The sequence below is a fragment of the Lissotriton vulgaris genome, chromosome 7, assembly GCF_964263255.1.
Source record: "Lissotriton vulgaris chromosome 7, aLisVul1.2, whole genome shotgun sequence".
Taxonomy (NCBI): Eukaryota; Metazoa; Chordata; class Amphibia; order Caudata; family Salamandridae; genus Lissotriton; species Lissotriton vulgaris.
The window spans coordinates 1,537,594,142-1,537,620,887 of NC_141695.1; positions in this window are offsets into that span (position 1 = coordinate 1,537,594,142).

The window sequence follows — 26,746 nt, forward strand, 5'->3', positions numbered from 1 at the left end:
ACCTGGACTTAATTCATAACCCGGGCGACAGATCATTGTACTTCAAATTTAGGGTAGGAGTACTTCCCTTAGGGCTGTTAACTTCTACTTGGAAACCACCATTACAAAACATTCCATATTGCCCCTTCTGTGATTTAAGGGTTGAGTCCATTGCCCATCTGTTGTTTGACTGTTGTGCATATGCAGCGCCCAGGTCGAGATGGCTGAAGCCATTATGTAGGAGCTTGGGCACTAGATCACACCTGGAAGCCTTACGCATATTACGTTCAGATGCTCGTCCCTTCTTTGCCTGTTGTATGGCAAAATTTTTGGGCTGGGCTTGGCGGATAAGATCTGCAAAGAAACTGCTGCTCCAGTAATGTATTTTTTACTTGAACCTGTCCTTATGACTGGGCTAATAATCCACTCCCTTGATATCCCTGTTGATTTTGTAGGCTTTTTATATTGTGTATTGTCAAACTGTTTTTATCCATTGCTGTAATGTAATGCTTTTATGATATGCTTTTATATCGAAATAAAGCTATTCAAACAAACAAACTTGCACCTTCCCACCTCTCTGCTGCTGTCCACATCCTCTGGGAGCTACTATGGCACGGACAGAGGGTAGGGCAACAGCCTTCAGCAAGGCGGAAAACCAGATGCTGCTGGACAGCCTCCTGCCTCTGTACAGGCAGCTAAATGGCAAACCAGAGTCATTTGACATGTGCAATAACGATGCACTACTGGCATGAGGACTCTCACAGACAAGCATGTAAACAGTTTTTTAGAAAGTTTCAAATTGTGTAGATAACCTTTCCGGCAAGTACACTGGTGTAGAAGTGTATGTACTGGTGCAAACACTGTTATCACTGTTCTCTTGGGATGGAGTCATCATTGAACAAAGGAGAACTGCACATAATGCCACTTTCCTACCCCTTAGACATTCTTGCCAATCTAGTCATGACCTATGTTACCCGTTTTTGACTCAGAAACATGTTGCATGTGAATTAGGGGCTGTCACCATGTCATCCTTACAGGTTAACTCCCATCAGAAGGAAAAGCTGTAGAGGACCATCGCCTAGAAGATGCGCTTGTTGGGGGTCGCAAATTGGCGCACCCATCAGTCGAAAATGGTGGCAGGACCTGAGAGGCTTGACGAACAAGATTGCAGAAGTCAGGCTGGGCCTCTCACCTCCAAGTAAGAGGGGCACGTGCTGAATACTGACCCCTCTACATGCTCTGCATCCTAGTGGTGGTCTTCACTGGCCTGGATGGGAAGTTGAAAGTCACACAGCCGCAAGGAGGTGGTAAGTATTGTTGCGTGCTTATCTAGGTTCCTGATCGATACTGTGACCTTATGCCCCTATTCGGCCATAAAACCATTTATTCCCTATATTGGCATAACCGTTCAAGTGCGATTTTCTGAAAAGTCATCTCTGGCCCCACACGAACAGAGCCACATTCCAGCATGACTCTCTGCTACTTCCTTTGCGACCAATTAGTGCAATGACAGAGCAGCAGTCACTATCTGATATTCCTAGATAACACTCCGAGTTCTTCAACAAGATAAAAACTTAGCAAACCTGGAAATCCCCGCTTGCTATGTTTTGATTAGTAATGGAACTCTAATGAGCAACTGATAACTGTCACTTCCTAGTGACATCTTTAATTGACGTCTTATGTCCAGCAAACTTGCGTCAAACCCGGCACCTGTCAGGTATAAATATTACCAACGTTGCCTTAAGCAATGAGCGAACCTGTTGCTGATGCCAGCTGCCTGCATGACCCCGTGTTGGTAACAACTAGCACTCTGTCGCTGCAGCCTGCTATCCTGTGGTGGTGAAGCTACTGATTACCATTATCGCCGCTACAGCGCGAACTGTGGTTCAGTACGCTTGAGGAGCCGTGCAGCCGTCCTCTGCGAAGACATCCAGCCCAGCTGCCCGCGGACGCTGTCACCCCTCCTTCCTCGACGCGCTGAGAGAAGCCGCTGCATTTCTCGTGCAGAGAAATCCAGTCCCGGCGCTTCCAGTTTACCCTTGCGGGTGACTGGGATATCGAGAGAGACCCCTGAAGGAGATACCAATCCTCCATCATTCTATTCAGAGGTATGGTGTTGACTAAACCCTTAGACGAGAATTCTTGAAACAAACCTTGGCAAAACCAACTTAACTTAAGCTACTTACTTACTCCCCCTTTCACGTGTTAGGATTAGGTCAGGCACACTGGGGTAGGCTTAGTTAGAAGCACCAGTTGAGTATGTTAGCCTAATGTATATATGACTGTATATATGTTTTATTACTTTTAAACCATTGTATGGCTAAGAAACCATATCAATGCTTTTACAGTTCTATTTCGCAATACTTATCTTACTGTACATACTTTTTATAATAACAGTTATTGCAATTGTGGCAATACATTTCTCTTGTACGAGAAGAAAGACTGTTCAATAAATGTTAACCCTTTATTGATAAACGCCCGTCTCTCTATTCTCTACATACTGTGAAAGTAAACTGCACTAGACTGACTGAGTGAAATCTATGTCTATTGTTTCACACGACCCTAGAGATCGACTCTTGATCTGAGGAGCAAAGTTGTCATGTTGCACGGTTGTTGGAAAGCTGAATCCCTTCTTGTCTGTGCCAAGGAAGCTGATCACTTCCTATGCAGAGAAGAAAGTTTCCAGTGACCTCTGAGCTAGTTGGTAACACAACCCAATTAAGTTTAGCATAGTCAGTGGAGGCCTGGAATATCCGCAGTTCCACGTCGATACTACTGTTTATGTTATTCCAATGCGCAGGGCCTAGTGGGAAACTAGGAACTACACTACATGGCGCCCAACGTTTGGTAAGGCGATAAACTAACGTAAGACTTATAGAGTAACTCAGTCGTGCATATTTCACACCCCTTTCTCCCGTAAAAACTCCAATAGACGTCTGGAGTGGGTGAAAGGTTAAAATCCGCCCGACCTTAGTAGGAAGAGATTCCTATGTAAAGCTCTGGTTTATTCAACGTTGAAGGATACAGTGTTCCAAAATATTGTGCATCTAATCTTTGTCTCCTTGGAGACCTACTCTGCAAACCTCGCATTTTTACAATGCCAGAAAACGGAGCCCCTGGGGCCGCAGCAGATGAGACTCAGCAAGGTCCCGAATACACAGACCCGGGTGCTATTATCATCCCGGTCCAGTTAGGAAGATCTATAACTTTAAAACTTATAGAAAACGGACTGCCACCTCAAGGTGGTACAGTAATTTTCGTGATAGAGGCTCACGAGTATCGGCAGACAGAGGTATTCTATTCATGGATAAACTTTCCAGCGGTAAACGCTATAACACAAGAGTTTCACTATTACAAAATAGAGGAACCTCCGGATGAGTACGCCCCTTTCGAGGAGGTTGAAATTCCACTTAAATTTCAAGAGCACCTGCTCTGGTTTAATGGCGCCCTAAAACACAATGATCACATAACTAGGCTCGGTCCACTAGGTAGACCAGGAGCCACGTGGCCGGTTCTAGCCAGCTACACACCACATCCTGACATTGCAAGAATGTCTAGAGAAGAGCTGTTAGCACAGCTAAACACATTAATAAAAATACATAGGCAATTAGTCCAATATGTAATACGGACTGCAACAGTCCAGCCAGCTGTTAATACACCACAGCTGACCCTTCATCAGGGGAACACAAATAAAATTACACCACAGAACATACAGTCATGTCTTGGTAAAACACCCGTAAAACGGGAACAAATTCCTTTCTGGTTAGCCCAGAAAATCACTCAAATAGAGGCAGTATTTCCTGATACTACCCCTATTGAGAAACACAGAATCTTGACCATCTGCCTTCCTATGGGAATCGCACCACACGTGGAGGACTGTGACACTTGGGGTACAGTCTTTGCTTCCATTTACACAAAAACACACGGTGTTCCGTCTATGGCGGTAATACCAGACGTGCTAAAACAGATTCAAAATGAATTCGGTCCAGAGCCCGCTTTAAATCTAGGTATGAAATTACTGAAAGACTTCAAGCAGGTCACGGCTATATTATTAGCCAACGTAAAGGGAGAAGCAGCATCTGTGGTGATTCGCCAGAAGTTGAGGGAAACAGATATAAAAGATCCTGTTGAGCTTGCAAAAATCATAGAAAAGTGCTATGAAGAATTAGGTAGAGACAGCTTGGGTGGGAAACCAGTTAAGCCCCAACTGCTCGAAAATCCTGAAAAATTATTTATTAAAAATAATTCAAACACTCCTAAAAAGAGCTGGGATGGAAATAAACAATCCACTCCCAAGGAAAAAGTTTTCCAGTCCAGAGGAAGGTCTCCTCGACGGAGGGAAAGAACTCCGACTCGAGAACGCCAGTCTCCCCAACGGGAGCCCTCTGAGAAAAGATATAACCTTAGAAATAGGGATAATATAAAAAAACCTGATAGATATCAAAGTATTGATACACGTCCCTCTCGATCTTTTCCACAGAATTCGGAAAGAAGAGGACGGTCAGACCCAGGAGAGCACACCAAGTCCAAAGACAAGGAACCTGCTCAAAATAAGAAATCTCAATTTCAGAAAAAGAAGGTAGCCAGTATTAGAGTAATCAACCATGCCGAAAATACTGAGGACACAGTTGAAAAACGGGGAGTGGGCATTGACAATGTTGGACAGTGCAGCAGAGATCAGTATAGCGCGCAAGAACTTGATGAGTCATCTGGAGACAGTGGACACGAATGAATTCATTCAGGTTGAAACTGCCGACGCCAGACTTAGCGAGCCCCATAAAATATACGAAATAACATTGCGTATGGAGGGTGATAAGACTAGGAAAATTAAGGGTCTATTTTGGGATAAGCTCTCAAAAGTCTATGATATTCTGTTAGCTGAAAAAGATTGGCCCCCGGAGTTTGTCAGGGAGTGCCCTCGTGGCGAAGAAGTGATTATGCCTGCCTTCTCGAATCACATACCGATTCATAAAAAATATACATATGCAAGGAAATGGGCAGTAGCCCAGGCACCTGCATTGTATAAAAATCATGTAGGATGGGATGAGGATTCTCCGCCTCACAAAATCCAACTAAAAAATGAACCAACTGCCCAACGGCAGTATCCCATAAAGCAAGAAGCTAAAAAACAGGTCAGGGAGATCTTAGATCAACTTGAGTACCAGGGGGTGATTGAAACATGCACCTCTCAAATGAACAATCCTTTGTTTCCTGTCTCCAAGCCAGACAATTCATATCGTCTAGTTTTGGACTACAGACATCTTAATACATGTTGCAAAACTTTTGCAGTACAAAACTCGCATAGTGCAGCCCTAATGAATAACATAGTTAGGAAAAAATATAAAACGACATTAGACATTTCTAATGGTTTCTTTTGTCAAAACATTGCACCAGAAAGCAGATACTTGACCGCTTTCTCTGCATTTGGGTCGCAGAAAAAATTCTGTCGACTCCCACAGGGGTTCAAGAACAGCCCAGGACTATTCTCAGCTAGGGTAACAGAGTTACTACAAATCTATGATGATGAAGCATTATCTTACGTAGATGATATTTATCTCACAGACGACGACTTGGATACTCACTTGAAAAGAGTGAACACCATTATACTTGGGTTCGCAGCAGAGGGTTACAAATTCAACTTTAAAAAGTCCCGAATTGCCCATCTGACAGTACTATTTTTAGGGTACGAATTATCAAGTGAAGGGAAAAGCCTAGCGGACAACTTCTTAGAGAAGTGCGCTGTACTCCAAGCTCCAAAAACGCTGAAGAATTTACAATCAATACTAGGTTTTCTGAATTTCGGAAGAACTTACATTCTAAATTACGCAGAGAGGGTTCAACCTCTCTACGAACTAATAAAACCTGATTTAAAACAAATCAATTGGACTCAAAAACACACAGAAATTTTGAGATCACTGCAAACAGACATGTTAGCAAAAACAAAATTAGATACACGTGACAACACACGTGATCTTGTAATCCGTGTCATCCCAGGAAGATGCGGATTCACATACCTAACCTCTAATGAGGGAGAAAAGGTACCAATAGCTTACAAATCACATTTGTACACAAAGGCTGAAATAAAATTCAGTTCAACTGAGAAAATTCTAACTGCGGTTCAGACTGCTGTAGCGAAAGAAAGGCCCCTAGCACAAGGTAAACGAATAATAATCGTAACACCTATACCGGCTTTAGAAGCGGTAACTAAAGCAAGCATTCCTAATGCTAAAGCTTTGCATCCGAGATGGATTCAGTGGGTTAATTCTCTGGCTGCAACAGACGTAGTTTACGAATTTGATCCTAACTTAAAAACACAGGAATTTTTACAATATGAATACGAATGTCCTCTGCCAATTGAAATCCTGCCTCTCGAAGAATACGGAAGTATTATATATACTGACGGATCAGCACAACCCGCAGTTGGGGGTAAGCAAGCTTACAGTGCTGCGTGCGCGATTGTTAAAGGTCGCTGGCACAAAGGAAAATTTAGACCATTGGTCACTAAAACACAATCTCTAGGAGATTGCTCGGCTCAACGAGCTGAATTAGTAGCATTTAAGATGGCGCTAGAAAATACTGATCGCGAATTCCCCACACTAATAGTGTGCGATTCTTTTTATTGCGTACAATCTTATAATGAATACTTGCAGAATTGGGTGGAAAATGGTTTCAAAGATGCAAAAGGTGGCACAATAAAGCATAAAATTCTTTGGGAACAGGTAGTTCTTTTACAAAAAGAACTACAAAAGACTCACGTGATACATACACTGAGTCATCAACGTGATGGCGTTCACGTTGCAGGGAATTCATTGGCTGATGAAGCCGCGAAGGCAGCTGTGCAAACGGCTTCCGTAGCTGCGATAACTCGGTCACAAACAAAAATAGACAGCGATGTTCTACAAGCTGTCAGTGCGTCAGTAAAAAATGATAAGAAAACACTCCCAAAAGGCTTTCCTGAAAAGTACTTGTACTTAACGGATACAAATAATGTTCCTTTTGCTCGAATCCCTGGAGTGGGGGATAGAGTAATTCCAAACAAGGAACACAGACTAGGACTAATAAAAGCGGCACACGAAGGGCTTGCTTCTGCACACGCTGGCGTTTCCGCAACAGTATCACTATTAAAACAGAGATATTGGTGGCCTCGCTTGAGAATACAAACTAAAAAGTATGTATTAGAATGCGACATATGCCAAAGGATAAAAGTATCAACAGTGAAACGACCAGCGCAGACACCCCTTCTCATCTCGGATAAACCATTTGCATGCGTTTACCTGGACCACTGTGGTCCCCTACAAAGGGACGGTAACTATAGATATATCATGGTAGCAGTGGATTTCTGTACGAGGTTCATATGGATGTGGCCCCAGCGCTCGGCTGACGCTAGAACGGTTATAAAAGATTTGCGAGTCTTTATCGGCACATACGCAATTACCACGTTCCATTCTGACCAGGGTCCTGCTTTCAGCTCTCGAGCTTATAGGGAGGCCATGGCCAGCATGGGAATTGGGTTGCGGTATTCTTGTCCGTCGCATCCCGAAGGGAATAGTGTGGTAGAAAGAAAAAACCGTGACATAAAGCAATCTATAACAGCGAAGGTATTAGGTTCAGGCGCTGGGTGGGTCAAACATTTAATAAGTGTCCAGACTAGTCTTAACAACATGCCAAGAAATTCTCTAAAAGGTTTCAGCCCATACGAACTATTGTTCGGAATTAGAATGAACGTTCAGGACCTCGATAGTCAGATGTCAGTGGTACAAGAAGAAACAAAGCAGTTTGATGTAAAAGACCGTTTGGCTGTTTTACAGGAACTGAATGAAACAAGAAAATCATTAAGCAACATAAAGTTAAAGCAACAGCCAAGTACCACTGACGAGGCACCACCGGCAACAGCCCAAGCAAGGCCTGTCTGGATTCCAAAGATTGGGGATCTAGTCAGAGAAAAGATCGCGGTTAAGAAGGAATTTGGGCCTTCTTACAGAAAAGCAGTACCTGTCTTAGCAGTCACCGGAACAAGATCAGTTGTGCTACCGCCCCTTGCTGGTAAAAAGGAGAACAGAGTCGTGTCCATCGATCTGGTAAAACCACAAGCATGTGGCCTATAATCAACAGTAGGCCCAGTGGACTCCCAAGAAACAACAGAATACCCAAACTTGCAACAATCCAAGAGGTTCAAACTGAAAGACTAATCACATTCGATCAGCCTGCAGTGCACAATGAAGGACTATGCAATAATGCCATGGAACTCGTGCCTCTTGAAACACAGATTGAAACAGTTCGTCAAGAAACAACACCAGTCTACACTAATGTGGCATCAGAAAGTGCTACCGAGAGACAGATTGAAAAAACAATCCCATCAATTGACAGAACTGCCTCTGGTTATTTCATCAACTTCGACAACTTCTCTGAAGATTTAAATGACCCCGAAGTGATGCCAGAAACAAAAAAGTCTTTTAAAGAAAAAGCAACTGAACTCTTTCATCAACTGAAGGAAATCTACCTAATTTCCCCTTGGCTAGAGTTCTGGTTTGGTCTAGGTGTATTTTTCCTCCTGCTTTGGCTCATCATGGTACTGTGTTTGGGAAAATTCATTGAGGGAAAATATATTACAATGGACACAGCAAGTCAGAACATCAACCTAGTCCTGAAACCACACAGATCATCCCACGTGAAGAAAAGAGAACTGTCAACAGTAAATGTCACAGCAATTCCAATACCTGGTGGGGTAGTATGGGAGAAAACAGACTATGAGATCTATGGTCCGGTCGAAATCCTGAAGTATCCTCATCAACTAAAGGTTTCCTTAAGTGACTTTGTGACACCAAGTACATTCTCTGATGATTGGGACTTTAACAGTATTAATGACATGATGTCTGATTTAGTAATGTCAGCTAGATTCACAGATCATGATTATTTACAAGGTTCATCTAGTTATGAGCAGTTATTCTGTTACACCCACTATGGGGATCATTACTTGCATAAATCTGCACAGCCTAGAAATGTTTTTATGTATAATCAATGGGAACATTGTTCTACACCACCTAAAAGCAGTTCTAAAGCATTTTTTGAGAAATTCAAATATTTTTCAGGGTTTAACACCAGTGATGCAGAAACGTTTTATTACAAACTGTTAGATAAAACAGGAATGAAAACGATGCTGGCAAATTCTAAATTGATATATTCAGAAGCATTTTATGACAAAATGATGACATTTGGTTTTGATTATTGGAAAAATAATATTGAAACGAAAACAATTTGGGGTACAAAAGATTGGCAGGTGCAAGGCATAGAAGCACTGTTTAGAACCTGCATGATACCAGAACAAATGTTATTTTTAAATGACACTGTACACCAAACATCTTGTCTTGGCCTAGCCAAGAACAAAGAAATGAAAACACCGTCTATACCAAAACCAATACCTGAAAATACAACAGCTGATATTGAGTTAGACGTGTCAAACATTTTACATTTCAACAGAACACATCCTGATTGGAAAAAGTGGTTAATCTGGCCTACAGACACAAATAACTGTCAAGATAGGTTCCTGAATAAAACACAGGGGTTAAAAATGACCAGATTAGACTCTAGATATTCCCAGAGACAACATCCAGGGATTATAACAACATACAGTGTAGGGAAACTCTGCCTAGAATGGCTAACTACATCCACACTGGCTGAAATTAAGCAACACTTGTCTTTATTAAAAGATGGTGCTGATTTGCGCGATTTCATTCTTGGACCATGCAAACAGCGTCAAAAGCGTTTCATAGCGACCAGTATCTATGCTGCTTACAACGAGGCTTGGAAAGTAAAGCAAATTGAAACTGCTGAAAAAATACGAGAAATTGATCGTATTAATTTGGAGAAATCACTTTCTGTGGTAGACAATGGGTTAATGACTCTGTCTTCCAGAATATATTCTTTGGACAATATTGTATCCTCTGCCTTTGATGTGATAGACAGAGATTTTCTAATGTTACAACATGGCCAGTCTCAATTACGCTCTATTATAGAACTAGGCTGGACGCTGCAAAATCTTCGTTCAGGCTATGTGCCTTGGCGTTTAATCAACACGGATCATGTGATGGAAATTCAAACAACCTCTCATGCCACCAGCTAGTCACACCTGCAACTCAGATAGAGCCCTTCTTTATGCAACTCGCAAACGGGAGTTACATTCTTAGAACGGATCACAGGTGCTGTGGCCTCGCCCCAGGGAAAAGTTATCTAGTACAAGTAACGTCCATAGTCAAATGTTGTATGCAAGCATTGTTTCCGAGCGGGCCTCCAGACATAGTGACTCCCCTCTGGCCTCGTCTGAATCTCTATTCTATACGAATTGATACATTAAGCAAAATGAAATCTGTGCTTTTACAGACAACAGTGCCTATAACGTCATCTAAAGAGACGTATGATCTTCTAGTCGCAAGGACGGCTACTGAGGTCCATGACCTTTTATCAACAAATTGCCCCGTGCATTTCGTAGAAATGTTCAGCCAACTTCTTAACATGTCTAGTGCAACAAGCATCCCAGGCATATTTAAGACAGTCTTTACGGGACTGCTAACACCCTTCCAGGCAATTTTGGGAATCTTTCCTAATTTTGTGCACTCCATCTTTGGTGGTATTCCACTATTTTTGGGACTCATCGCAGGGATTCTATTTTTGACCATCCTGCTACGTTATGGCAAGCCTCGGCTCAGACATAGCTCCCATGGGAATGGAAGAGACAATCCTAGCAATGCGCTACAGGGACAGGATAACTAACGTCCTCGGATTGGCCAGGCTGAGAGATCTAAACATGACCTGGTTCCTTTCATTCAGACCGATATGGCAAAATTGCATTTTACCTTTACTACGGTGTATGCTTTGCGGCGAGGAATGCGTGTTGGACATCTGTCTTTCACTTCCATCAGCAGTACCAATGGACGTCGATACTTTGCTCAGTCCAATAACGGCTCACGCATTGTGTTGTCCCCAGCGGCTACCAATCCTGATGACGGCATTCGTGGAGACTCCTGTACTACAGCCAAGTGGTAACAGTGGAGCGAGTGACAAAAGCAACATCATCCAGGTACAACGTTCTGTGAGCATTGCTGGTCCTGACTTCGATGACAGCAATCATTCTCACACCTGCCAAGTTACAGCGCTATCTAATTTGGTTGAACTATCACCTGATTTTGTAGACCAATTCTTTGCGAGCCTGTCTGATACGATGTTCTCACCCATAGAGAAACAATAACTTTTGAGAAGCTTTCCGACACACAGCGTTCCCATGAACTCTGAATTCGGCCTTCAGTTTTGATCAACAAAACTGCCAGGAGCTTTGGAAATCTATTTTCTTTGAATTGGACAATTTTTTCTAATATTGACCTTTTTTGGCACGAACAATTCTTTGCTTAACGTAAAAACTATTCTTAGAGAACAGAAGCTTCACACTTCTATTTCTAAACACATCTAGAGACATAACAACATAACACCAGCCTCTAGCACACATGTTATTACAATGCATTTTTATGTGATGATTTATCTCGCATTTCTTCTGTCAGAGATACTTCATGTGTAATTCCTTTTGCATAATCGTTCATTGACTTCATATGCAATAATTTTTTGAATGATTACTATGCTTTGAAAAAAACGTACAGTACCTAAATTCCATGTATTGCAAGTACGCCTATTTCGAATGCATTTATGTATTTTGGGGTGGGCAATGTTACACATACATCTAATTGCTTAGTTTTAGTAATTTTGATGGGCATGTATACGTGGAGTGGGTGTTGCGTGCTTATCTAGGTTCCTGATCGATACTGTGACCTTATGCCCCTATTCGGCCATAAAACCATTTATTCCCTATATTGGCATAACCGTTCAAGTGCGATTTTCTGAAAAGTCACCTCTGGCCCCACACGAACAGAGCCACATTCCAGCATGACTCTCTGCTACTTCCTTTGCGACCAATTAGTGCAATGACAGAGCAGCAGTCACTATCTGATATTCCTAGATAACACTCCGAGTTCTTCAACAAGATAAAAACTTAGCAAACCTGGAAATCCCCGCTTGCTATGTTTTGATTAGTAATGGAACTCTAATGAGCAACTGATAACTGTCACTTCCTAGTGACATCTTTAATTGACGTCTTATGTCCAGCAAACTTGCGTCAAACCCGGCACCTGTCAGGTATAAATATTACCAACGTTGCCTTAAGCAATGAGCGAACCTGTTGCTGATGCCAGCTGCCTGCATGACCCCGTGTTGGTAACAACTAGCACTCTGTCGCTGCAGCCTGCTATCCTGTGGTGGTGAAGCTACTGATTACCATTATCGCCGCTACAGCGCGAACTGTGGTTCAGTACGCTTGAGGAGCCGTGCAGCCGTCCTCTGCGAAGACATCCAGCCCAGCTGCCCGCGGACGCTGTCACCCCTCCTTCCTCGACGCGCTGAGAGAAGCCGCTGCATTTCTCGTGCAGAGAAATCCAGTCCCGGCGCTTCCAGTTTACCCTCGCGGGTGACTGGGATATCGAGAGAGACCCCTGAAGGAGATACCAATCCTCCATCATTCTATTCAGAGGTATGGTGTTGACTAAACCCTTAGACGAGAATTCTTGAAACAAACCTTGGCAAAACCAACTTAACTTAAGCTACTTACTTACTCCCCCTTTCACGTGTTAGGCTTAGGTCAGGCACACTGGGGTAGGCTTAGTTAGAAGCACCAGTTGAGTATGTTAGCCTAATGTATATATGACTGTATATATGTTTTATTACTTTTAAACCATTGTATGGCTAAGAAACCATATCAATGCTTTTACAGTTCTATTTCGCAATACTTATCTTACTGTACGTACTTTTTATAATAACAGTTATTGCAATTGTGGCAATACATTTCTCTTGTACGAGAAGAAAGACTGTTCAATAAATGTTAACCCTTTATTGATAAACGCCCGTCTCTCTATTCTCTACATACTGTGAAAGTAAACTGCACTAGACTGACTGAGTGAAATCTATGTCTATTGTTTCACACGACCCTAGAGATCGACTCTTGATCTGAGGAGCAAAGTTGTCATGTTGCACGGTTGTTGGAAAGCTGAATCCCTTCTTGTCTGTGCCAAGGAAGCTGATCACTTCCTATGCAGAGAAGAAAGTTTCCAGTGACCTCTGAGCTAGTTGGTAACACAACCCAATTAAGTTTAGCATAGTCAGTGGAGGCCTGGAATATCCGCAGTTCCACGTCGATACTACTGTTTATGTTATTCCAATGCGCAGGGCCTAGTGGGAAACTAGGAACTACACTACAGTATGTGCTTTTTAGCACAACTTCTTTACCATGCATGTTGAAGTATCTTAGCCTGCTGGCCCTTGTACATGTTGTAAGGCACATAAAACCACGGTTCAGTCTTAAAAGATGCATGTCCACAAGGATAGGTAGATGCCTGGTTATGCCTCTTTCATCTGGAACATGTGAAGAAAATATGTTCAGGGTAGTGACAGTAGTGCCATGCTCATGCGATCTGAACACATTACAACAAAATGTGGGTGAATATAACATTCAAGAAAATTGTGATAGCTTGAATGAATGAATGAATGAAATGAAATTTATAAACGCGCAACTAAGCCTTGACATGTGTCAGCACATTGACCAATGTCTGAACTGTTCTCTGTGTGGTCAAACTAAATCTCTGAAGTATGTTGTTGATGGAGCACTCAAGTGTAAAAAGCCCATGTGATACATCCCGGTAGCAGGTGATGTCTATGTTGATGCCTTGGTGAGCTTTGATTGGTCAGTGTGCCAATATTAGGTCCCAGCCATGGTGCTCAGTGTATTCCAATGTATTCCATGGGCTAATTACATGTTTGCTAAGTCAGGTCACCTGCCACACTGGCCTTTCACATGATTGAATGTAAGATTCCATTCTCTCTATTCCAAAGAATGAGTCCATGTGTCTGACTCTTTAATGGCGATGACAGATGTCATTCTGTGGCAAACAAAGGTGGTCACTGGTGGAAAAAGGGCTGGAATTGTAAGGTATGATCTTAGATACACATTCACAATGGTTCCCATGTGTGTAAATGCTCTTGACTATTCATACCTGATGCCTTATCAAATAATGTGTTCAATGCACCACTGTTAGATTCAGAGATGTCACATGTGCATCATTTGGAAGTGATTAAACCGAAATGAGATGGTAAAGAAGAGCAATTTAATCTGAAGAAAGTGTGCACTATGGCACAAAGAAAGTTAGGGACATTCAGACTTGGCCTCTACAAATGTGCACTTTTGCAGTCAGGACAGAATGGAACACAGTACTGACTAAATGTTTAAAGAAAAGATGTTCAATACTAATAGTCTATACAGATGACGCACTCAGACGCCCCATTGGCATAGTGATCCACATGAATCATTGTGAAATGCAGTCATTGGCCTTGGCAGTGTGTTGAGCATTGTTCACACGTGAAACTGGTGAGATGTTTTCAATGTGCACAACATTCTCATTCATCATCCTACCACTGTACTTAGATGACAGAAGACGGTGGGCCACGTACCTTTCACCCTAGCTATGTCTACTAACGTGGTGTCTCCCAAAAAGTTTTAGATGTGTGATCTGACAGGAACAAATTGAAGCTACAGGACAAATAAGCACAATCAATGTTATCTGTATGAGATGATAGAGGGGCCCTTTTTATCGACCCTGGTAGCCTGAAGGCCCTACATGGCCCTGCTAGAGTAAATCTGAAAATATGTTTGAAATCCCACAATTTCTGCTATGTATAATCAGCAAATGGGATCCCACAGATTCCCTGAATTTAAGGTTTATGGGCCCAAGCAAAAGGCCAAAGGTCACACCTTATGTTAGCAAAATCCACTAAGCCTAAATCATTTTTAAAACGTGCCTTTCTGGTGTGCAGAACACAGCGAGGTAACTTGAGCAACTCTGGAAAAGTACAGTAGCCTTTCACAAGCGCCATTTCAAGACACCCCACACTCGCACGTACACAAAGTCGGCTGGTACAGGATGGCACATCTTGCTACATTGTTTTTTAAAAAATATCTTGCTGCAATGGAAACCGCAATATCTTGTGACATTAGCACACGTCTCAAGTATCGCTCTCCCATATACTTCTAGAAAGATGTTCGTGACCAAGATGAATAATTGTTTATACATTGTGGTCAAACATGGCCATTTGTTTATGTCTTGCGGTCCAGAATGGCCCACAACCCTGCCACCCATCAGACCATTTCCGTGTTCCGAGACATAATGTCCTGAGACATGGTGTCCTGGAACAAGAGGTCAGCCACCTGCGTCAGAAAAGGCGTCAGAACAGTGTTACTTCTGCATTTTTCAGGTATATTAGATTCAGCCCGTCAAATCTGAAGCCAGAGCTCTGCTGATGCGACCTTTGCATGCAAGCTCTCGGCTAGCCGATTGTCTGACTTGGGACTTCAAATCCTCTCTCTCAGGTGGTGGACTTCCTAAACCAGATAATACTTTTGTCTTTTTAAATCTCTGTCCATGCTCTGTATTTTCCATTCACACCCAATTCCTTGCATTTTTAGGTACCCTTAAAGTATTAGGCCCTGCTGGGATAGTCTCCATAGTTAAGGTACTTCTAGGCACTAGACTTTATAAAGTGTTCTGCTTTCCCTAACTAAGTTCAATTGTGCCTTTTGAAAGATCCCAGTCCTTTTGCACCTTGGATCCCTTTAGAATGTTAACCTTGCTTGGGTAATTCTCTTCAGAAAAGCACCGTTGTAGGCGCTATGTTTTCCTTTCTGAATCGCCTACTGATTTCAATTATACCGATTTACAGGTCCTCATTCCAGCCTGTTTTCTAGGCTCTTGCACATAATAAATGTGAACTTGCATTTTGTTTTAACCCTGACAGATTGAAGTCAGACTTTCAAACGTTTCATTGCTCAGGCTGATCAATTAATAAATGCTTTTTCTGATGTACTTAAGACTTAACAAATAAAATGCCACTTCAAACGTGATCTTTGTCATCTCATATCATTGTTCCTTGTTCCTCAGTGAAGTGTGCGTCGGTGACCTGTGACCACGGCTCAAGACCACAGCGGGTGGTTTGTGGCTTGTGACCCCACCCTAAAGGGGCTTCCTTTCTCCCTCTCTCAGATATGATTTATACAATGACCACACCAGCTTGATATATGACAACGACGTTATAGGACCTGTAAAATTAGACCGAATAGTTCCCAAATTTATAACTAGGGATTGCAGAATGGATACCATGTCTCAATTCCCATTGTGAGGTCCTAAATCCCTGCCATTAGAAGAGACAGCTATGTCATGACACAAGACCGTTAGTAGCTAAAGACAATACATCAGCTGGTACATATTGAAGTAGTTGAAATTGTGGTTGTGGATTTTGATATTGCTGCACCCAATGTCACAGCCAACATCATGTGGGAGGGTGCATAGGTCAACTTCCTTACTAACATGTGGTATTTACAGAACAATAAAAAAAAATATTGCACAATTCCAATTAATGTAGTTGGTTGATATGTGAAGATTTGTGATGATACCTATCTGTCAAGTATATACAACTCATGTGATTCATTTTTGCCTCATGTTCACAGCATGAGAACTGGCCAGTGAAGGAGGCAGCGCCATGGACAAAAGGGAACTGCTTGCCAGATTGGTTCAAGTGCTGAGCCTGAGCAAGAGGGAACCAGTTGCACATAGGGTGAGGGGGCCTCACTGAGGGCACGTCAGACACAACATCTGTCGGATCCCCAACAAGCTAAAGCTCCAGTGAGGACTCCCATGTGGTGGTGGATGACCCAGGAACTGAATCCTCTACATCAGGGTCAACCATCACCCCTACCATCTCCACCCACCCAGCTGCTCGCCAGCCCAATGTCCATAGCCCCCCCTTAGAAGGAGAGGTGTCTCCTTTGCGCGAACGGCACCTCACACCCTGCCCCTGTCTCCCAAACTGCCCTGAGTGTGGAGGCCATAGACATCCTGAGGTAGATCTCTGTGGGACAGACAGCAGAGCTGAGTGTCCTCCAGGTGCATACCAATCGCCTAACACAAATGGTATCATTCCTGGAGAGCATTCACTCTGAAATGTCTGCTCTGCGGAGATCCAATCTGTCTCTGGCCTCCACACTGAAGGCAGCAGTGTCCCAGCTAGAGCTGTCCCACCCCCTCCTGCCTCTTCCCCATCCATAATCCCTACTACCCTCCCTGATCCAAGCACATGCAAACATAGGCATGTATCTACCTCAACGGCCACACATAGCACAGAAACACACAGACACAAGGACAAACCCACACCCATGCACACTCACAAGACAGACAGCACACTCACCCCCACAGACATACCAACGGACACCACACGCTGCTGAATTCACAACCCTCTGCTTCTACAACCCCAACACTTGCCTCTCTTCTTACCCCTTGGGACCAGATACTACACCTCTTTGCCCTTGAACTCTGTCCTACTAAACCTACCAATGCCCTCTGAAGAAGATGAGGAAATCCATCTCCCGATTGTGCCATCTCCATCTGGCCTCCCACCCACTTAGAAATATAGAAGCCTCAAGTTACCACCAAGAAGAAAAACCCCTGGTCTCCAAAGTCCAAGCCTCCTCCAGAAACCCATACTTCCCATCCCAGCCCAGTACCTCCATACCCCAAAATACACCACAAGAAGTCACACCCCCTCCCTATTCTTGTTCACACCATTTCCCATTACAAGATCCCCAAACTTGTAAACACCCAGCCCATCCCACCCTCCATCTAGCCCTCTCACTACAGTTGTCCTACCCCCTCAATCTAACCTTCCCACTGCAGTTTACCCACTCCCCCTTAATCTAACCCTCCTACTGCAGTTGACCCCCCCAATCTGACCCTACCACTAAAGTTCGCCCACCCACTCAATCTGACACTACCACTGCAGAAGTCCCAACCTCCCCAAACCCATCCCAGTCCTCTCTAGTTTTGTCTTTGCAGTAGAAGTGCAGGCAAGCAATGAAGGCCATGATATTTCTGGCCCTCAAAGTCATTGCATTAATTGCACTGGCCATTGGCCTTTTTCTTATCACAGAATTTAAATTATTTTGCTCAATAAAGGATTTTCTGTTATTTTTTTTTATATGTCTGTGTCCTGAAAATGGATTTCTGGTTAACTGTCACTCATGTGTAATTTGTGATGTAAGTGAACAATGATGTTAATATGGTGTGGATTACATATGATCCACGGAGTGCAAGCACTTGGTTAGTATATATCCTAGATTGTTGTGCCTACTTTGGCTTGATGTCAAGGTGAACATAGGTTTTGTCTATGAGTGTGACATGAAGTCACAAAGCTTCGCTGAGGAAAACACAGTTCCACCTGGTTTATGTTTTCAGATGTCAGCATAGTGCAAGTGTGGTAGAGTACAAAAGTTTAGGTGAAGCATGCTGCATATGTTTGTAATGTGCAGAAAGACACCTGTCTCATCAATTAACCTGGACATATATAGACTTTGGCTGCATGGTAGTGACTTAGGACACACCAATGTACACAAAGTAATGGTACAATACTTGTATGCGACTTGATACTGGTGGACCTATGTCTGTCTATAGATCGTGTATACTAGAGGCAATGACAACCTTGTCACAGTTGACATGCCACTGTAGGCCAATACCCTTCAGGCTGTGGACCTATCGGATAGATTTTCTGTGCGCATGGTGAGTGTAAGGTAGGCATTATTCTGAAAGTGTACCAACCCTGCTGCCTACCAGGACTCCATTTTCTGCACATATTCTTGTTAGTCAAGATGTCTGTGGTCTGTATTGTCCAGGGCCTGTACAATGGCAGGTCAGTCATTCCAACCTGATTTTGTTTGGGGACCTCTTGTGGATAGCGTGTGTCCAGGACATGTCTCAGTAAGTTACAGTGTTTTACAGTCCTTACAGAGACTCACTTGTAGGTGTTAGTTGCATGCGTACAGAGCGTATGGTGCATTAATGGTTGTCACACAATTAAAATGATAGGGATGACATGGGGGATTGTAGAGTTGTCCAATACCTGCCATTTTTAATGCATATCTCATTGTGGTCTGCTGCCACAGTCAGAGTGTGAGAGTCAGGCCATTTCACAATTCTGGCAAATGTACTCCAGCAACTTCATGTTCATGTCCTTTGGATTTTGTTTTGGGCGCACATAGCTGTGCGTTTGCTCCTTTAGCTAGATATATGATGCCCTAGACCAGAGTATGTTGAGCATTGGCAAGGGGATGTATGGTCAATCCCAGGTTGATATATTTGCAATATGCTGTTTACATTTGTCAGTAAGTATTTGTCCGATAAGTGAATATGAGTGTGTCTACATAGCCAGAGAGGATGTGTGACAAGCTAACTGTAACCAAGACTCAATACGTGGTACATCAGGCTTTTGGTTTTTGTTGTTTGTTTAACTTGTTTTTTTGCATTGTGAAAAACTATATGTTGTTGCTTTAATGAAACCTAATGTGTATCCTGGTTTGACAAGGTTTTTTTGTGTGTCATCATAGCGATATGTATCATGAGTATGTGTCTGCCTTTTCCACCCACTGAGCAATATGCTAGTGCATTTCACATATTGGCACGAGTTCTAAATTTTGTTGTTTCAGGCATATGATTCAGAGATGGGATATGACACGCCTAACATTGTACCTAAAGTTTGTATTTGCCAAAGTCTTTGAGAGTCATATTAGTTAGGTGACAAACGTGATTTAGTTACATATGGTTTAGGAGTTGTCACAATACTGTCAGGAGTGGATTGTGCTTATTGTGTCCAAGATATTTCATCTACTTCTCCAGGGGCAATGGTGGGCGCTGGATGGTCTTTGTGAGTCTTTGATTTTTTAAACATTTAGGCAAAGTCTAATCATTTCAAATTACATTTTTGGTGTCCATCTAATTGTCCGGTCGGTAATGGTAGGCTACGTCAAGTCCTGTTAGTACATACTTAGTGAACAACATTTGTGTGTGTCATCCAATGCCCCTTCTAGCCCCCTCATGTGACAGACCTGAAGGTGTAGCTTTTCAGCATGACAGTCCTCCACAACAATCTCCTTCTTCGCTTAGATAATGCAAACAGTCTGAACATCAGTTGTTTATAACAGGAGTGTTGTGGAATGGATTTAGTTAGGGGTGAATGTTGTGTGCCAGTCCGGATTGACACTGCCCTTGGTCAGCTGCCAAGGGCCTCACAAATGCTTATGACTACAGAGCCCAGCAACAAAGCACTGCCTTTAGTGTGCTGTCACTATAACAAGCTACAGGTGGACAGACCCCTCCCTTGGATTTGGATACATGGCGAATCAGGGTGATGCAGAATCAGCCCATAACACCCCGCACCTGGGAGACTTAGGAATGGGTTGAGATGTCAATGTGTTTGGCATACACACCTTCCATTAAGGCCTGGAATGTTCATTTTTAAAAATGTGTGGTTTTCATGCCACACTTGACTTGTAGTCACCCCTCACACAGTGTACACAATGCATTGTCATCATTAAGCCATGTGGCCATATCACTTGTGAGTGCAATGGATGTGACTGCAACCTGCCCCTGCCTAGATTAACATCAGGGAATCCTATGGTACACCCTCACAACTGAAGTCTGACAAGCATAATGTAATCATGGCACAATGGGCACTGCTCAACAGGGATGAGTGCAGAGTGAGAAAAGTTGACAATGGTGAGATTTAGAATATTTGCACAATTTTCCACTGACAGTTGTTTTGTCTGTACAAGCTAGGACTTTACAATTTTAACCACACATCATTTGTAGTTGAGGAAATGATTTGTGTGTAGGATGTCGTTTTTGCATAGATGACAATGGAGTGCTTTTGAAATATGATTGATGCTGTCCCAGATCACACGGAGATGAACTAGGAGTGCTGTTGTGTCTGTTGGATTGCCCTGTCCTACATGTGGTAAGCTGAGTGGACTGTGAGAGAACAGAAGTGTTGTGGCCCTTCTGCTGTGCTGATGCTACAGGAGCCTGTTTCACACCCATGCACTAAGTTGACAGTATGGAGACTCATTATAGTATTTATTGATGTGTTTGCAAGGTTGATGCTTCATGGGCTGAGCTAGCTTAACAAGGGTAGAGGTGAGAGAGTAATGGTAATGGAGTGGAGACTTATACGTAAAAAGGCCAGGACAAGTTTGGATTTTTATGAGAGTGGAAGGTAGGAGTTAAGTTCAAATGCAGTTCTTGTATAGGATATATGAAGTATCCTCATTCTTACAATAAGAATGTTTTGAAATGCTGGGATGTGAGAATTAGAGAGCTGTGGTCTGTGGCACTACGGAGAGACATGGCTGTTACAGGGCAGTGTCATTGATTAAGGTAGTTGTTAAAGTGCCGAAGTCAATGGAGGTATGGAGCATGGAACTGAGATGTGGATGTGAAAGGGCCACAGTGAGGCAAGGTTAAACATATTAACTGTAACAAAGTGGATAAGTGTATTTCAAGGGTATGCACATGTTATGTGAGTTGGGGTGGTGTATGGGGAGATGTGAGGTGTTGTCTAGGTTATGTATGTTGTGTTTGAATCTGTAGATGCAGTAGTTTGTGAAATGACTATCTGTAGAACTTAAGCAGAGTAGGGTGAGTGAATGGTGAGATGTGAATGAATGAGGACATATTCATTGAGAATTATAAGTGCCTGGGTGAGATATATGATGAGGTGTTAAGTGTGAATGTCAGAGTTGGATGTGATGCTGCACATTGTAATAATAGTGCAGTCCAAGACATTAGTGAGGCTCGAAATGGTGATGAGAGCTGCACATTTGACGTGATACGTTTAACGTATGCTGATGAGGTGAGGAGTTCAGCACATTGTGTACATATCATGTATGGGACAGGTGTTGGTTACATAATAATGAAGAGTGGTGCTGTGAATGTAGGTGTGGATGTAAAAAAGGCAGCACCAGTATGAGACTGTGAGAGTCTGGGTGGAAGAGTTAGAGTACAAGGGTGGAGTTTGGAGGGCAAAAATGGTTTTCCAGATAGCTGCACCAGAGGGCGATTATGAAGAGCTTGTGCATGTAGGATAGGTTGAGAGATGAGCATGTACTTTGAGGTGGATGTCAGAGGGGAGGGATCCAACCAGATCGAGTAAAGATTATGCAGGCCAAGAAGTAATATTGAGGTATACACATGAGGAGATTGGGTAGATGGAAGTATGCAAAAATATTTTCCAGATAAATGTTTAGGAGGCAGTAAGTGTTTGCTGCAGCTTGCTGTCTTCCACTCATTGTTTATGACAGATTGTTGATATGGCAGCTAGGAGAACATTAACATATGCAAAACCTATTGGCAACAGAGGACTCGTTCCCTACACCTAGCTATGCCTTGTCTGAGTTGTGTGTGGGCATAAGTGCCAAGTTACCCTCTGTAGGTAGATGTTGTCACTGATTGCTCATTCTTCCACTTGGATAGTGCCCTGTAATGGGGGTGTTGAGTGCTCATATTTTACCATCATGATGCATGAACATTGAATGGCAATTCATTGCCTAGAGGGCTATAGCCCCTCTCCCCCAAGTGAATTCTCCAGGATATGTGTTTGTGGCTGACCTCTTGGCAGACTACTCCTGAAACACCACCCCACACTTCCCAGTACACAACACACATGAATACTAACGGCATTCTGACTTTTAATGTCAGAAGTTTGGGACACCAAGGGAGATAGATGCATTGTAATGATATCTTCTAATGTGCTGATGAAAACACATTGCACTGTTACAAGAGACACATGTGCCTCCGAAACGTTATACCCAGTTCCATAAGTGTTTTCTTTGTCACTTTCTTTGCCTCCTCTAATCTGGTTTGGCCAGGGTAGCTCTTGTGTGGGTCCGCACAGGGCCCCATTCAGCCCACTAAACACAGCCACGTTGCCTGAGGGCAATATGTCTTTGTAGAGGGTCTCCATGTTTCACAGATTGGGTGGCAGTGTTTCAGTACCAAATGTGGACAAAGCAGACTTCATTGTTCAAATATCCCTCATCCTCACGGGAAACATCATTTACTACGAAGGCATCCCCACGCATAACGTTTACCACGGTACACTTACCACGCAAACGTTTTTTCAACGTGGGTGCCTTCCACGACCGTCTTGACCACGGATGTACGTTCAGCGTGGGTTGGGGGGAGAAGTGGTATTCCGTCCAGTCGTGCTGGGGGGGCTGGGGGAGGGTTGGGAGGGGGGCTAGGGGGGCTGGGGGGGCTGGGGGGTCTCCCCCCCAAAAAATAACAACAATTAAGGAGCGAGTTAGATAAATAAAAAAAACGCTCTGTGGTATTAATGAAGTAAAAGGAAAGAGCCTCCCCCAAAGACGTGCAGTGTACGTAAAAAAAACAGTCCTTTTTTTATTTTGGAAGACGTGTTTTGACGCTTGTTTCCATGGTAGATGGAAGTAAGGGCTGCTGGAGAAAGACGTGCAGGTAAGACGTTTCTACCGTGGTACAATCCTTCGTTGTAAATTCCAGCGTGGTAAAGCCACTTGCGATGTAAAATTCGCGTGGTAATGCCATGCGTGGAACTTGTAATCGTTGAAAAATCATATATTCATCCTCACAAGGTATACCCATTTCCACTGGCTTGAGGATGTAAATGTCAAATGTGTCAGAGAGCCACAGATTAAGCACCCCCCAGCATCCTCTCAAGTGGTGTCAGCTATGCTACACAATGGGCTGCACACTGGACCCTCCAACACTGTTGGTGGATCCTATGTCCTGAGACTCATGAGTACTTCTACTACTCTGCAGTACACAATATGCAAATTCTGAATCAATTATTTGTTAGCAGCTCATACTACAGCCCGAGGAGCTAGATGCTGAATAGTTGTAAATGACATTCTCAGAAGATGACCCAATACACATTGGGTTTCGTGTGCAGCACCCCCAGTGCAAACACAGTGACTATATCCTACGTTGTTGTTGGTCCATGCATTTTGCTCATTCCTGAGGGATTCTGCCTTCAAATATTTTACTTACGACTGAAACACAACAACTTCTAGGTTGTTGGAGTGAAAAGCACTGAAATCAGTACTGAGTGGCTGGGGCTGAGGACTTGGGTGTTGCCTAGGGCTAATATCCCCAGGGCTTTGCTGTATACAGAGGCATCAGTAGGTAATCTATAGACTGTGGTTCAGTTGCAGGCTGCAATGTTAGCTATGCTGACAGCTGCTCAAACACGCCACACCCATCTGCTTGAGCAACTGTGTTGCTTTTACTGTGCAACATGACAAGCAAGAATGCACACAGAGTGAGATAAGTCAAGGCAGCTCCTATCCTGCCTCCTCTGTTTCTTAACAACAGCGCACCAGATGTTGATGAATATGGATCACCTGCCCCAGATGCACACTAGTCAGGCAGGCATGCATGAATCCATCACAGTGTATTGGTGTGGCCTATACATTCCCCCTTAGTCTGAACGCAAGGTAGATGTTTCCTGATTCCTGACTATATTGAACCTCCTCGCACTTGATCTGGCAGCGCGTGCATTGATCAACCCCCCGTTGGCTGGTACAAGAGATACTCAGAGTGACTGCACACTGCCATGTTGACCACTCATGCGTTGGGTAGCCTCCCACTGAGTCTCGATAATGCTGTTGAGCTTGTACTTGAACACAGGTGACATTCTCTCTTAGGCCACCTTGAAAGATTGGAGACACCCACAATCCATGTGGCAATTATTTCAGTGTACATTGCTAAAACCCAAGTTTGACCTAGCTGAGCTTATGGCCACAAGCTCCTTTATCCCCGCTTGCAAGGAATTGCTAAGCCTTAGTATTGTAGAGGTACCTTGCCTGCTGTTACACGAATGGCATCTAGTGCATGGTGTCCAAAAGGATTCCATCCCTTATAGATCCACAATGCTTTACATTCTTATGCAAATTGGTGTGCTGTAGGTGATCCATGGGAGGTGTTCCTATGTAGACTGCTTGGTGCTAGGACTGCTAATAGCATACAATGCCAATGATCTGTATACCAGTCAGTCACAACTGAACATGGCAGGGCTGCTGCAACAACACATTAATGTTTTTCATGCCAAGCAAACTGCCCAAGTCAATGGTCACCCTACTTTCCCTCCACAAGAGGTGATGGTGGATGAGCAGTGTGTGATGCATGAGTTTCATGTTTCTTGGACAGTATGGATTTGTAACTGTGATGATACAAAGAGTCTCATTGTGTGAATCTCAGAAGGGCCATATCTTCATTACGGCCACAGATGGTTTTTATGATCACTCTTCCAGTTACAGGACAAGGCTGTACCTCACTTTCTAAGAAGATAGGGGCATAGTATCAAGGGATTTATCTCCGCTTTTTTGGCTTTAAAAGCCAAGAAAGCGGAGATAAAATTACCTTCCTATCAGCAACAGGGTGCTAACTCGCAAATTTGCATGTTAGCACCCTTTTTCTGGGCCTGTGGCTACTGAGGGACATGATTTCATACTATATATTCTGCACATTCTGGCTCATTTCCTTAGAAGCATTGTTGAGAAGGACTGACAGTATGGAGAAACACAGGTTTGAGCTCAGTGGCGGACCTAATCAAGGTCTTGGAACACATTACCTTTGTCCAGTATCAGGAAGAACCTGACGTTGCAGGGTCTAATTCTTGGCACATGGTACACTGATGGCTGAGATGGGACACATGTGGAGAGTGACAGACATTGATTAAGCACATCGGCCCCTGACCCATGGCCTGCACGTAAGGGGTGGCGTTTGGAGACTTATTATAGTATTTATTGATGTGTTTGGACACATGAAGAATGACCTACTGTCTCCTGGTCGCTAGATATGGAACACTGATATAATATGAGTTGTCCACAGGCGAGGAGTGAGAATAGACTAGACACTAAAGATTTACGGTATATCATGATGCCAAACTCCATTCCATTCAATTTGAAATCTGGCACAGAGCATGTCTCACCTCAGCTGCCCGAACACGAAAGTTTATGTCCTGCCCTTTGTACAAATGATGTAATGCACCTATTTTGTCATTGATACATATGTTCTGGACATGACTATATGCTGCAACCCTGTGTTGCAGTGTTACAGATGTACTTAGCCCAGTGAGGGGTTGGTTCCACCACCTGCCAATGGAGTGGTTCCAGAGAGGGATATTCCTGCAGATACTGTTTTTGAAGTTATCCAATGAAAGGATGGATTTGAAAATGCTCTTCACATGCTAGGCCCTTTGAATGCATTGTTAGGACACTGCAATCCCAACACTGCAACTCTCTTGTGCAGCAACTGGCTAATGGTGTAGGCCTGAGGCTACAGTGCAGCGCAGGGAATGAGTTGCCTACACAGGATTGCAATAGCTAAGCTGTAGGACAATTTCTTACATTAAGAGCCACTGGATGAGTGTGGGACTTTGTAGGTGAGGGTTAGAGACACATGGTCATGGACCTATAAGACTTGTAGTCACCCCTCACACAGTGTACACAATGCATTGTCATCATTAAGCCATGTGGCCATATCACTTGTGAGTGCAATGGATGTGACTGCAACCTGCCCCTGCCTAGATTAACATCAGGGAATCCTATGGTACACCCTCACAACTGAAGTCTGACAAGCATAATGTAATCATGGCACAATGGGCACTGCTCAACAGGGATGAGTGCAGAGTGAGAAAAGTTGACAATGGTGAGATTTAGAATATTTGCACAATTTTCCACTGACAGTTGTTTTGTCTGTACAAGCTAGGACTTTACAATTTTAACCACACATCATTTGTAGTTGAGGAAATGATTTGTGTGTAGGAT